This window comes from Archocentrus centrarchus, chromosome 11 (assembly GCF_007364275.1).
Source record: "Archocentrus centrarchus isolate MPI-CPG fArcCen1 chromosome 11, fArcCen1, whole genome shotgun sequence".
NCBI lineage: Eukaryota > Metazoa > Chordata > Actinopteri > Cichliformes > Cichlidae > Archocentrus > Archocentrus centrarchus.
The window spans coordinates 5795730-5808881 of record NC_044356.1 but is presented as its reverse complement, the minus strand read 5'-3'; positions in this window follow the sequence as shown (position 1 = coordinate 5808881).

Below are 13152 nucleotides of genomic sequence, written 5' to 3'. Positions count from 1 at the left end.
GAGAGACAGACAACCATCCACACTCTCTTTCACACCTATAGGCAATTTAGATGGTAATGGACTAGTTCTTATATAGTGCTTTTCTACTCAGTCAGAGCACTCAAAACGCTTATACAACATGTTTTACATTCACCCACATTCATACAAGCACTTCCATGTTTACTAAGCTAAGTGCTTTTTTAATTAGCTAACATTCATACTCCGACAGGACGGTCGGAGAGCAACTTGGGGTTAAGTATCTTGCCCAAGGATACATTGGCATGTAGCCTGGAGTAGCCAGGAATCGAACCGCTGACCTTCCGATCAGTCGGTGACCTGCTCTACCTACTGAGCTACAGCCACCCCAGAGTGGCCAATTAACCTAACCCCAGTAAGTGCATGTCTTTGGACTGTGGGAGGAAACTGGAGTACCCGGAGGAAACCCACGCAGACACGGGGAGAACATGCAAACTCCACACAGAGAGACGGAGAGGCCTGGGCCAAGGTGGAATCAAACCCAGGCCTTCCAGATGGTATTCTAACTGTGAGGCAGCAGTGCTAACCACCGTGCCACCGCGCTGCCCACAAAGTACAACATCTGCATCTAAAATATGCTGACGTAGATGGACTATGAAGTATTAGTAAAGTACTCGAGTAATGGTGTTGGTAATACGCTTGCTCTAATCCAGTTGTGTTGGTGGGGGTCAGTCATATTTTGGGAGGGTGGTGCTACCCCATTCTCCCCTCTGGACACCCCCCCACCGCCCTGTGTGTCAAAGTGCTTTGCAGAAGACAAAGTTATCATTTGATGTGTTCAATGTACCTTTTGTGCATCTAGATATGTATATTGTTTAGATTGCCATGTGAGTACATCTCTAAATTAGATGGCAAAAAGTATAATGATGTAACCATGAAGAACAGAAGAATGAAAAGCAAATAAAATATTTACATTTTAGATTAAAATGGGTCCAAAATATCTCAAAAAATAAAATAAAAAGCCCCCAAATGTAAATGTTTCCCTCCTGATTTTCTACTTTATTCTAATGAAATTAGCTGATGAGGTTAAGATCATGCTGGAGCCCACTGTGTGTTTCTCATGTGTTTAGTTCTGATTAAATCAAACTGATGAATGTACTTTGTTGGCTGTGTTTGTGGACCTGTTAGTTAGTATGTCATAAGAAGGATGTTTGATTTGGAGCCAGGCTGTTCTTCATATGGAAATTACAATGAAGCGGTTAACTAAAGTGGACCTGCTATGCGTTCCCTTATTTTTTCTCATGTTTACGTTACACTGAATGGCGCTCATGGTCAGAGTTTTAAACAATAGGGCTGGTGGATGTACAGGAAATCCTTGGGAACCAAAAGTTCCAACTTAACACTGGTCTAAACAGTCAGGTTTAGATAGTTTTTTCTACTCTTGGCTCTGTATGATGTCAGTGAGAGCAGATATTCCTAATATGGTCATCTCAGGCACAGAAGCCCCACCCACATGCTGTTCAAATGAGGATTGCACCAGTCCAACTTTTCATGTTCTTAATGCCGATGGTTTGGCTTTGGTTCGTTGCGGTGGTTATCAGTGTGCATTCACAGAAACGCGGTTCCTTCTGCCTGTTTGGAGTTTGCATGTTCTCCCTGTACCTGCCCAGGTATTCCTCAAGGTAAATGTACTTAGTCACATTTTAACCACACGTTCATGCAACATTTTATTCTGTACACTTACAGCACTTTTTCTACCTCACATCCATGACCACAGAATGAGCAGCTAATCCATGCATTACCCAGAGGAAAGCCCCATAGGCACATGGAGAACATGCAAACGGCCAGGAACGAGGAACGTGTGGGTCAGTGTAGAACAGTAAGAGTGGAAAAAAAGCACTTTATAATTGTGCAGTTAGCACCAAATAAACCAGAACTGAACAGATCGGTTCACTGACCGATACTGCATTAAACCTTTTTGTGAGTGACAACCAATCAGAAGACATTTGGCTTGAAGGGGGTGGGTCTAAAATAGCTTGTTTCAGACAGAGGATGAATTAGAATATAAACAAGGATTATTTTGAGCTGTAAATCCTGCGAAGATATTCTATAGCTGAAAGATGAGGGGAACTGGTCCATTTCAGCTGTCTGAATCCTTTTTCCAGCTTTGTGAGCTTGTTTTGGAGATATTCGGGTTATGGATGACCAATGAGGCAAAACAAAAATGACTGAATTACTTCGATGAACTCGAGGATGAACTGTTAGCTGCAGCTCATCTCAGTGTTTCTGATGCTTTTATTGTGCGTCTGTGTTTCTGTCTTCTCTGATAAATGAAACCTGCTGTTGTGTGTGCAGTTCTTTAATAAACTGCAGTGAAAGTGAAACCCACAGCCAACTGTTTTCAGATCAGTTTCACTTTTACTTCGAGCAACTTGATGCTTTATAGCAGGGGTTTTCAAAGTATTAAAGGGTGAGCCCCCCTCCAAGGAGCACAATGCCTGCTGCGCCCCCCCCCCCCCCCCCCCCCCCCCCCCCCCAATAATCAACCCACACACAAACAAATGCCACTACAAAACACCTTCTAATTGCTTTTATTTTAGAACCATCTTATATTTTAAAATTACACTTTATCTGAATGAAATTTAACGCATGAACATTTTAAAACATTTAATCCCATTTTAATTATTTTATCAGGGCTTTTGTATGGCAAATACGCCCTTTTTTCATTTTTCTAATGATAAGAACAACCCCAAACTCATTTTTCAACCGTTTTCTCAAACAAACGTTACATCTGAGATTCTGAGTTTAATGTTTGAGATACCAACAGTGTTTTCACATCTTATTTGTCCATTCTTTCTCTCACATCAGTAGACAGCAAGCAGATAGCTTCTTTTCCCGGTTTATTTTTTCCCTCGCACCGCGCCTCCCCTAAAGTGCTCTGGCGCCCCCTAGGGGAGGCGCGCCTCACACTTTGAAAACCGCCGCTTTATAGTATTATTGTGGCGGCCATCTTGTCTCTGACACTTTGACTGCCGCCTGTCCCAAAGCGCCTCGTTCGCTGCCGTGACTGCTCCGTGGTTTGACTGGTGAATATTATTGGCTGTCCATCTGACCTCATTATAAGTGCGTCGCCATGGGCAACCAGCATGGAGAAGAAGGAGGGGGGAGAGAGAGAGCTGCATCATGGGATAGAAACCTGACCTCTGCCTCTTTTCTTCTTCTCTCTGTGGACACACACGTGCAGTGACACACACACTCACACACTCAGTTTGGTAAAACACAGATGCATAAAAAGAGAGCACGTCTGAATGTAACCACAACACGCACAGATGAACTCACACACAGTGGACACTGCTGTGTGTGAGTTCATCTGTTTCATTTAAACCACACAAAATAAAGCTAATATAGATGAGGAGTCAAAACTGATCTGAGTGGAGCTCATATACTTTTTTTCTTATTTTCTATCATATGTGCTCTTTTACAAAAAGGCCAAACTTTCCAGCAATGAGGTCAGCATATGTACAAAGACTCGTAAGGGGTCACAAAGCCAGGCTTCAAACTGCTCTAAACACTCAGTTTCAGGTCGATATGACATCATAGAGAGGACAGCCAACCAGAAAACCTAGAACATATCATAACTTTGCCTGCTGTCTAACCTCAAGCTGAATCCAGAGGTCTGGAGCACAGGGTGCATCTGACTGTGAAACATGTTATTGTTTCTTCCCATGATGCACTGAGCCTTTGCTACCCCCTCACTGGGGTTTATCTGTGACTGCTGCCCGAATGCTGTGCTTTGAGCAAAGTCCAGATGTGCCGTGGGTTTCCTGTTCTGCTCAAAGAGTGATGAACAAGATTTAAATGAGTGCACATCAAAGGCTCTGATTGATAATGCAGTTCTCTGGCACAGCTGATTAAACTGTAGGTCTTATACTTGACCCAGATGCTCCAGATGAGCACTTCCTTCACCTGACAAAACACAAACTGTTCACTTAGCTATATCCTCAGTGTTTGTGTTATTATTTTTTAATGTATTTTAAACATTCTGCTTCCGGTTTTGATTTTTATATTATTTTCAGTGTGTATGTGTGTGTGTGTGTCTGTGTTTATGCATGGGTCATGCTTTATACCGTATTTCCTGATTTAGTGTGTCTGTGCTGTTGTAGCGCATACATTTTACAGTTTTTGTGTCCATCCAGGTGTATTTTTGTACATCTTTATTTGTATCATTTTTGCATCATTTTTTTTTCCTTTTAGAGTTAAAAAAAAGTACTTTTTATTTTGTGTGTCTGTGCCATAGTAGTGTTGAAGTGCATACATTGTGTGTCTAATTTTGTATTTTTGCATTTTTTATTTTAGGGTGACAGAAAGTGCAGCACATGTAATTTTGTGTTTCCATGTGTGCGGGTCCCTTTTTCCTGCTCATTTCTTTGTGTCTAGTTCTTTGTCTTTACTTCCTCGTTTTTGTGCTCATGTTAAATCTTGTGTGTCTCTTTGTGTCTGCCCCTCCATGTTCTTGCTCATGTGAGTCATTATTTATGTGCAGCGTACTTTTATGTGTGTGTGTTGTGTGTCTGGGTGTGTACATGTGGCTGCATGTTTGTGTGGATGCAACTGTCAGCCTGTAATTTGTGTGTGTGTGTGTGTGTGTGTGTGTGTGTGTGTGTGTGTGTGTGTGTGTGTGTGTGTGTGTGTGTGTGTGTGTGTGGGAGGTGTATATATATATGTGGGTTTGTGGAATGTTTGTGTGTGTTTATTTCTGTATGAACTATCTGCAGACACACTGCTGTGTGTGTGTGTGTGTGTGTGTGTGTGTGTGTGTGTGTGTGTGTGTGTGTTCATATGGAATATACAGTGAGACACACACACACACACAGAGATTGCCTTCATCTCTGACATAACTGGTTACCATGCATACTGTGCGACTGACTATTATGGGGTGTTCTTTGTTTTGTCACGACGTGCCCTGGTATGGAATGGGAGGGGGGAAGGGATCAGGGTATGTGTTGCGTGCGTGAGTGTGTGTGTGTGTGTGTGTGTGTGTGTAGGTATATGTGTGTGTTTTGGGGGGGTTGCAGGGAAAGCGTGTCGGGTTTGTATATGTGTGTCAAGCAGAAGATTGTGTGGGGGTTGGGTGTGCGTGTCTGCGCAGACGTGTGAGCTTATAATAAGTGCATGAGAGAGCAAGTGAGTGCACGCATGTGTGTTTGAGAAGGTAAGAGAAAATGGCAGCTCCTGTGTGTGCACACATGCAGGCCTTTAAGGCTGAGTGTAAAGTTGACTTCTGCTTCATTCACACCCAATAATCATTTTATACATTCATAATTATTCATAACTGTCCTATTTTGTAATGTTGGCTCCTCATTTTCCTCTAATTCAGCTAAGACAAATCCAGGAGTGGGGGGTGTGGGATTTCATTTTTGTAGTATATTCAAAAGGCAACCATTGATTTAATTCAGTTTTGTTTATACAGCACAGATTCACAACAACAGTCGCTTTATATTGCAAAGTAAAAACCCTACAATATCAGAGGGAAACCCCAACTGTCAGAGGAATCCCTATGAGCAAAAACTTGGTGATGGTGGGGAGGAAGAACCCCCTTTTAACAGGAAGAGACCTCCAGCAGAACAAGGGAGGGGCAGCCATCTGTTAGAGGACAAAACAAGAACTATGGGAGAGGAGACAAAGGTTAATGGCATGTAGTGACATATAAACAGAGAAGAAACACTCAGTGCATCATGGGAACCCCTCTAGCAGCCTAGGTCTATTGGTCACCTAGGGTCACCTGATCCAGCCCTAACTATAAGCTTGATCACACCTTGGACACAGTTTATTTCAGCTCTTTCCCTCAGGCAGGAGATACAGATCACTGTACACAAAAACCACCAGACACTCAGTTTCATTCCTCATGCCATCACACTCATTAACAGCTGATCAATAACACTGATCTCTACACCATTGCCTAAATGTTACAAACTTTGTTGTTACACTACAACGCACACTACACTTTATTTTATTTTATTATTTATTAGATTTTGGATATTGTATATTTCTTAAGTTACACTGCACCTTCCCTTCACCGACCTGTATTGTATATTGTGTATTGTATATTGTATAGCATTTAAGTTAAATTATAGGACACTGTGTAATACTAGAGAAACACCATCAACCGGAAACAAATTCCTTGTGTGTGTAAATATACTTGGCCAAAATAAACCTGATTCTGATTGTGAAAGTTTTAAGCCTAATCTTAAAAATAGAGAGGGTGTCTGTCTCCTGAATCCAAGCTGGGAGCTGGTTCCACAGAAGAGGGGCCTGAAAGCTGAAGGCTCTGCCTCTCAATCTAAATAATATGGTATTATAAAGCCTTTGTAATGGGGTCTGATCATTTACTTACATTATGATGAGTGAGGTGATTTTTGTGACATTACACTGTGTACATCAGATTTTTAACCAATATTTCAATTATTATTTATTATGTAAGCTCAAATCAATGAATATCAATGATTACAAAGTCAACAACTCCCTGTCACACACATCTGACAAGATGCATAATCAAAATCATTAAAAGTGAAATACAGACTATGCTGTCATGTTGTTTAAAGTCTCTTCTAAGTGAAGGCACATGACACTACAAAACCTTCCAAAGAAGTCACAGTTGGCATTAAGTATGCAGACTGTAATGGATTTTTTCAGGATTAAAAGTACTTCTTGTAATTAACCTCTGCAAATTATTAGAAATATATTGTAAATTGGTATTACAGGTACAGCCCGGCCCTAGTTCAATTTCAGTTGATATCTCTTCAGTGCAAGATGTCATCTATCACCCAGTCACCTTTTCCAAATTAAAGGCTGGCACTTCAAGTGTAAAATAAATGCTGGCTGTCTTACATGCTGCCTTTGGTCCTCCCCCAAATTGCCAAAATATTGGTAATTAGTTCTCTGCAAAAGCTTACATTCAAAATAAATATCTCAGAAAATTGTTTAATGGTCTGACTTTCTGTCCCAGGAAAAATATAGTACTTCAATCATATATTTCATATATTATATTTTATTTTCTCCCATAAAACTCTCACAATCTTCAGGTGGCACAGGATAATACTGGAACACATCCCAGAAATGAAGTCCACTGGGATGTGTTCCAGTATGAAATAATCATTTTATAAAATGTGATAACATTTCGTGAGTATGTTAATGTGCATGTGTCCTCTATTTTAAAGATAGCTTTTAGTTTTGCATGAGAGTTTGAGCAATGGTGGAGATATAAATACTGACTTACAGGGATGGATGTATGATGCATGACAATGTCTGTCAAAAAGATGTGTGTGAGTACAGTAATCCCTCACTTATTATACTTGTTATGTTCCAGGACCACCCGCGATAAGTGAAAATCCGCGAAGTAGGGAAGCTATATTTATTTTAATACTTATACATTATTTTAGTAGTTATACACTATTTCAAGTTTTTATAAACCCTCCCCACACACTTATACACCAAATATATACATTACTGTACCACACATACTACGCATGTGAAGAACGAGTACCGCAAAAACCCGCGAAACAGCGAAAATACCACAATAAATGTTTTACACTAATATTGATTGAAAACCTGCAAAACAACGAGTCCGCGAAAAGCGAACCGCGAAGTAGCGAGGGATTACTGTAATGAATTCCTATAACATTATATCCAGTTGTGGAATAGCAGGATTGGAATCAAAAGTACTACATGTTGATAAATTTGCTCAGTCACTTTCATTTTTGCATCCATCCATCCATCCATTCATCCTTCCATCCATTCATCCATTCATCCATTCTCTTCTGCTTATCCTGTTTAGGGTCATGGGGGGACTAAAGCCTATCCCAGCTGTCATAGAGGTGGGGTATACCCTGTACAGGTCACCAATTAACCTAACCCCAGTAACTGCATGTCTTTGGACTGTGGGAGGAAACTGGAGTACCCAGAGGAAACCCACACAGACACGGGGAGAACATGCAAACTCCACACAGAAGGGCCCGGTCCAAGGTGGATTCAAAACCAGAGAGGCAACAGTGCTAACCACCGTGCCACTGTAAAACCTATTTATAGAATAATAGAAACCGAGTTTTCTCCCAAAGCAACTCTTTAGCAGGTCCTAAACAGAAAGAATCCCCATAAACAAAATCATGAACAGCAGAGAATAAACTGTCAACACTGCAAGTTACACTTTGCGTGTTTTTATTTTGTTTTATTCAATGTGTTTTGTGTGCTTTTGCAGCATTTTTCTGTTTGCTGGTGTTTTTTTAAATCACAGTGCATTTGGCCTCTCAGGGCCACCGTAGAAGGTCCATCGTGCTCCTAAAGGCTCCACTGAGATGAATGCTTTTTTGGGGGGGATTCAAGACTTTCCAAACAGTGAGACATCTCCACATAGTGGGGGTTACCCCCCAAAAGCCATTGCGTGCACAAGGTCCTGAAAGCTTGCAAAAGAGGAAAATGGTAAAAATGTGAATGACAGCATATGATAGCTGGTTCTGTAGGAAGCCTCACAGATGGCATCTGTGATAAACCAGTGGCACCAGCATCCAGTCTGGCTGCAGAGTGTGGCTTAATAACATTCCTGGTTAACACTGCACTTGACACAGGACACCTCGCAGATTTAGAGCGAAGGTGTTATCGACACCGACTCGTCCTTCAGCTGTCATACAGCATCACAGCTCCGTGTTTAAGTGATTTCCCATCATCCACTCTGCCATTGATTGGCTCATTGATTAGTGCGTGTACCTCCATACATCCTTGTACCATGACGTTGATATTTTGATTCAAGTGCAAACACACGATTGAGTGGCAGTGTGCTTACGGTGCTGTTCAATTTTCCATTTAAATAAATAAATATAGGTTTAAATACCTTCAGAAAACATTCATGTTTAATAGACACTCAGTTATAAAACTGATGATGACCAGTCTTAAAAAAAGAAGTGCAATTTCAATGTGCAACTGTGCAATTACAGAAAAATGCAGCAGCTCATTACAGCAAAACCTTTCCATTATTTCATTAATAATAAAAAAGCAGGAACTATTATTTAATTAAATAATAACACTACAAAAACCTCTGATATTTAAATATTTATCTTGTACTTCCTTTGGTATATAGAAGTCCATCGGTGATGTCATCGGTGACAAGGCTGAAGAATAACTGTAAAAATGATTCAGACCTCTGACGCAGATAAAATTTACTGACTTGATCCATTCTTAAGGATAAAATACAGGAAAAATTCCAAAATTTATGCCCTCGTTTATTGCACTTTTACATTTTGCAGATTGGTCAGTTGGTTCTGGTCCTTAGCTGCCATGTCCTGCTGGGACCCTAACATACCTGCAGTGTTAAAGCTCATTACACACAAAAAAGATGTTTTACTGAAATATCTTTCTCTTAGTAACATATTTAAATTTGAGCACAAAGCTCAATGGGTGAAAAACAGCTCATGGAGCTGCTGACAGAAAAATGTGGTTTCATGCAGTAAATTAAGTCACTCCTCAGAAATTGTAGATCACCCATCTCCCATTCCAACTGATGCCAAGCAATTGTTGTACAAGTGCAAAAAAAAAAAAAAGGTACATTGCATCATTTTATTTGACCCATCACGCAGAAAATTGCAGGACATAACTGTTAGATTAACTTCCTCCTGAGTCTCACCTCATTACATCCAAGGTGTCCTTTGGTGTGCTTTGATGCAAAAACTGCTGCAATACTGGACACTGAGAAATGGCAGTGCAGGTTTAGGATCCACATTATTAGGGGTGGACGGTGGTGGTGTAATTTGCAGGTTTATCAGCCAGAAGACCGGAAACAGTGCCTTTCAACTTTGTTTTTCACCTTGTTGCTTATTTTCATTTGCTTTTTACTTTAACTTCAATATGCCAGTTAGGTTTATGCAGGGAAAACTACTTGGTTACCTTTGTAACCCTATTTTTTGTCTAATGATGAGTTGGGAGTGACTGATCCTGCTCCCACTCACTGAACTCCAAAAGACACCTTCTGTGTAAATGAACTATCCCAGTGGTTTTGGCAAAACAACACTAACTGATGGCCTGGGGGTGACAGTGGGGTGTCACTTCTCAAAAGATTGCAGCAGATGGCTGGCCTTTCTCAGCCTGGTTGTGCCAGGGATTTTCTTCCTGTTTAAAGGGAGTTCTTCCTCACCACCACTGGCATTGCTCACAGGGAATTGCTGAAGTTCTCTTTCTCTCTAATATTGTAGTGTCTCTACTGTACAATACAAAGCTCCTTCAGATCACTGCTGTTGTGATTAAGTGCTATAGAAATAACTGGGGACCTGCTCAGGTTATATCCCACCTCTCAAATTGTGACAGGATAGCAACCCCTTCTGCCCAGAAGCAAAAGAGGATGGATGGATGGATGGATGGATGGATGGATGGATGGATGGGTGTGTGGAAAGGGCAAATGTAATGTGATTATATATTATATATATATTATTATACGCCCTACACCCCCTAACATAGCCATATAGACAATAACATATAGACAATAATAGGTTTGTCAATAAGTCAGTGGTTTATAACTGAACATTGACATTTAAAAAGATGTGTGGGAGTCACTTTTTCCAAGCCCTTTGTGGATTTTGGTGAACTTTCCCTCTGCGGTTAAAACCAAATAAACTGCAGTTTATCGTATCTTTTTGTGATCATCTGTAGCACCGTGTGGCTGTGGGGGAGAGAGGAAGAGAGCGAGAGGAACCCCAGGCTGACGAAGTGTGACAAAGACGTCACAGATGGGAAGGCTGTGTATTTTGAGCAGCAGTAGCTGCTGTTTAGAGAGACATAATAAACCGTGCACTTGAGGAACCTATAAGACAGGAAGTGATGATGGTGTTGGTGGAGGGGGAGGAGGAAGGGGCTGAGAGAATGAGAGAGAGAGAAAGAGGAGGAGAATTAGCCATGTGATTATTATGGACTGGCAGGCCAAGCGGTGAAGAAAGGAGGAGGAGGAAGTGTGGTGGTGAGGGGGGTGAGGGGGGGGCAGGCAAATGCATATTATGGGATGTCAGATTGGGGGAGGGGGTATTATGGTGTGGCCTAGGCCTGTTTTTGTGAGCAGTGCTATCCCGCCAACCCCTCCAGGCGCATGTCGACATCACAGGCCGACGTGCACAGACTTTGTATGTTTGTTGGGTGGGGGTGGTGGGGGGCATCTATCTTCAGGTGAAGGTAGTGGGACCTGAGAGAGGAGGCAGCACAAAGGCAGCGAGGTGCAGCAGCAGCAGTAGCAGCTGGGAATTCATCAAAAAACTTCACTGGCAAAGTATCTGAACAGCACAATATACTCCCTGTCCCCCATAATGAAAATGACCGAGGCAGCAGCAGAGCAATCACTGTGTTTATATGCAGCCATTTGCCTTGTTTACTGCCTAAACTGCTGCAGACTTCCACTGTCCTTCTGCTCATGAAATATCTTATTTATATACGCAGCAGCAGGCTGTCAAACCAATTAAGTGGGGGTTTATATGCAACATGATACAGGAGCTGTTGGTCACGTTCTTGGTCAGTATTGATTCAAAACTGCACAAAAAATCATTTGTCACAACTGGATTTTGGCTCTCATCCCAACTCATTGTTTCCTCCCTCTCCACTGGAACCAGTCCGACTGTGACAAGAAAGGACAAGCGTGAACAGAAACTATTACAACAGAGAGATGATTACAAGATTTCCATCTTTGTGTAATTATGTGACAAATTCCTGAAGATGCAATCTGCATACCTCTTTCAGTTTATCGCGTTATAAATCTGAGGAATAATTTGAGAAGCTGGCATTTCTTAGCTTAGATTACAATGTAATCTGCCAGTTTGGTAAAGGCTCTCAGGCTCTTTATTAATGTTTGCACAACTATATCTGCCACATTTCATGCAAAAAACAAAAACAAAAGTAATGAATGACTTCCATGCAGCTGGCATGTTACTGCATCTTGAAGTGTGGCCTTTGAAAACATATATGAAACAACACGTTTTCCAACATGGTCAGGCAAAATGGCATTTGAACCTTCCTTTTTTCCTACCACAGCCTGGCCTTTAGCCATGCTGGTAGCTGGTAGCCTACCTATTGATATGACTGTATTAGGGATATCCCCCTTTTATGACATCATGCAGAGCCAAGAGTAGAAAAAACTGCCTGAAACAGGGCATTTAGAGCAGTCTGAACCTTGAACCTTTGGCTCTCAGCGATTACTTCTACATACTCATATGTAACCAGAATATATATTTGAAAATATTCAAAAGTCTAAGAGATATAATTTATTAAGATAATCAATAAGTTTTCTGTTATTGAACTTTTAACAGCACACGAGTGGAAAACTAATGTATCTGAAAAATGGTGGGATAAACAGATCTGAACTCCACGCCATCACAGAGACACCCGGACAGCCCCATCCTACAAACTCATCTTCCTTTGTTACGGTGGTGTGTGTGTGTGTGTGTGTGTGTGTGTGTGTGTGTGTGTGTGTGTGTGTGTGTGTGTGTGTGTGTGTGTTATCGCATATGGCTGACATGTCGGCCCGATCAAATCCATTTCCACTTTTTCTTTCTGGTGCTTCAGCTTCAGAGGGGCAGGATAGGTGGAGCAGAGATGGCGTCTAACACAGGGAATAGGGGGGAGTCAAGAAGTATTATGGTATGTATTTGACTTACATGGTAATCTGACCCCGCCTGTTACCCTCCTCCCCTCCACCACCACCACCCATTTTGCTTATCTCCATGGCGACCAGCAGAACAGGCACACTATTATGGTCTGTATCCTCCCTCCCTCCTCCACCTCCTCCTTTTTTTCCCTTTGCCTCAGAAATGATATTATTATCATTATGAGATATGCAATTCTGCCAGTGTGGTGGTGGCATTAAGGAGTGGGAGGAGCCTCAAGAGCTATGCACGAGGTTTCTATGACAACTGCCCCCAGGAACCTTCTGATTGGTGATTATGGGATGTCACCCCCCCCCCCCCCCCCAAAAAAAAGAAAAAAAAATCCCTCCACCCTCCAAATGCACACATGAACACTGTGTCCACAGTCAAGGAAGGGAGACGTGTGGGGGAGGGGGGAAGATGCAAAACATGGGGGAGAGAGACAACGAGGCAGAAATGGACAGAAATAAAGTTGCTCTTTGTTTAGGCCAGAGTGCCGGGGACAAAGGAAAGAAAGACAGACAAAATAAAG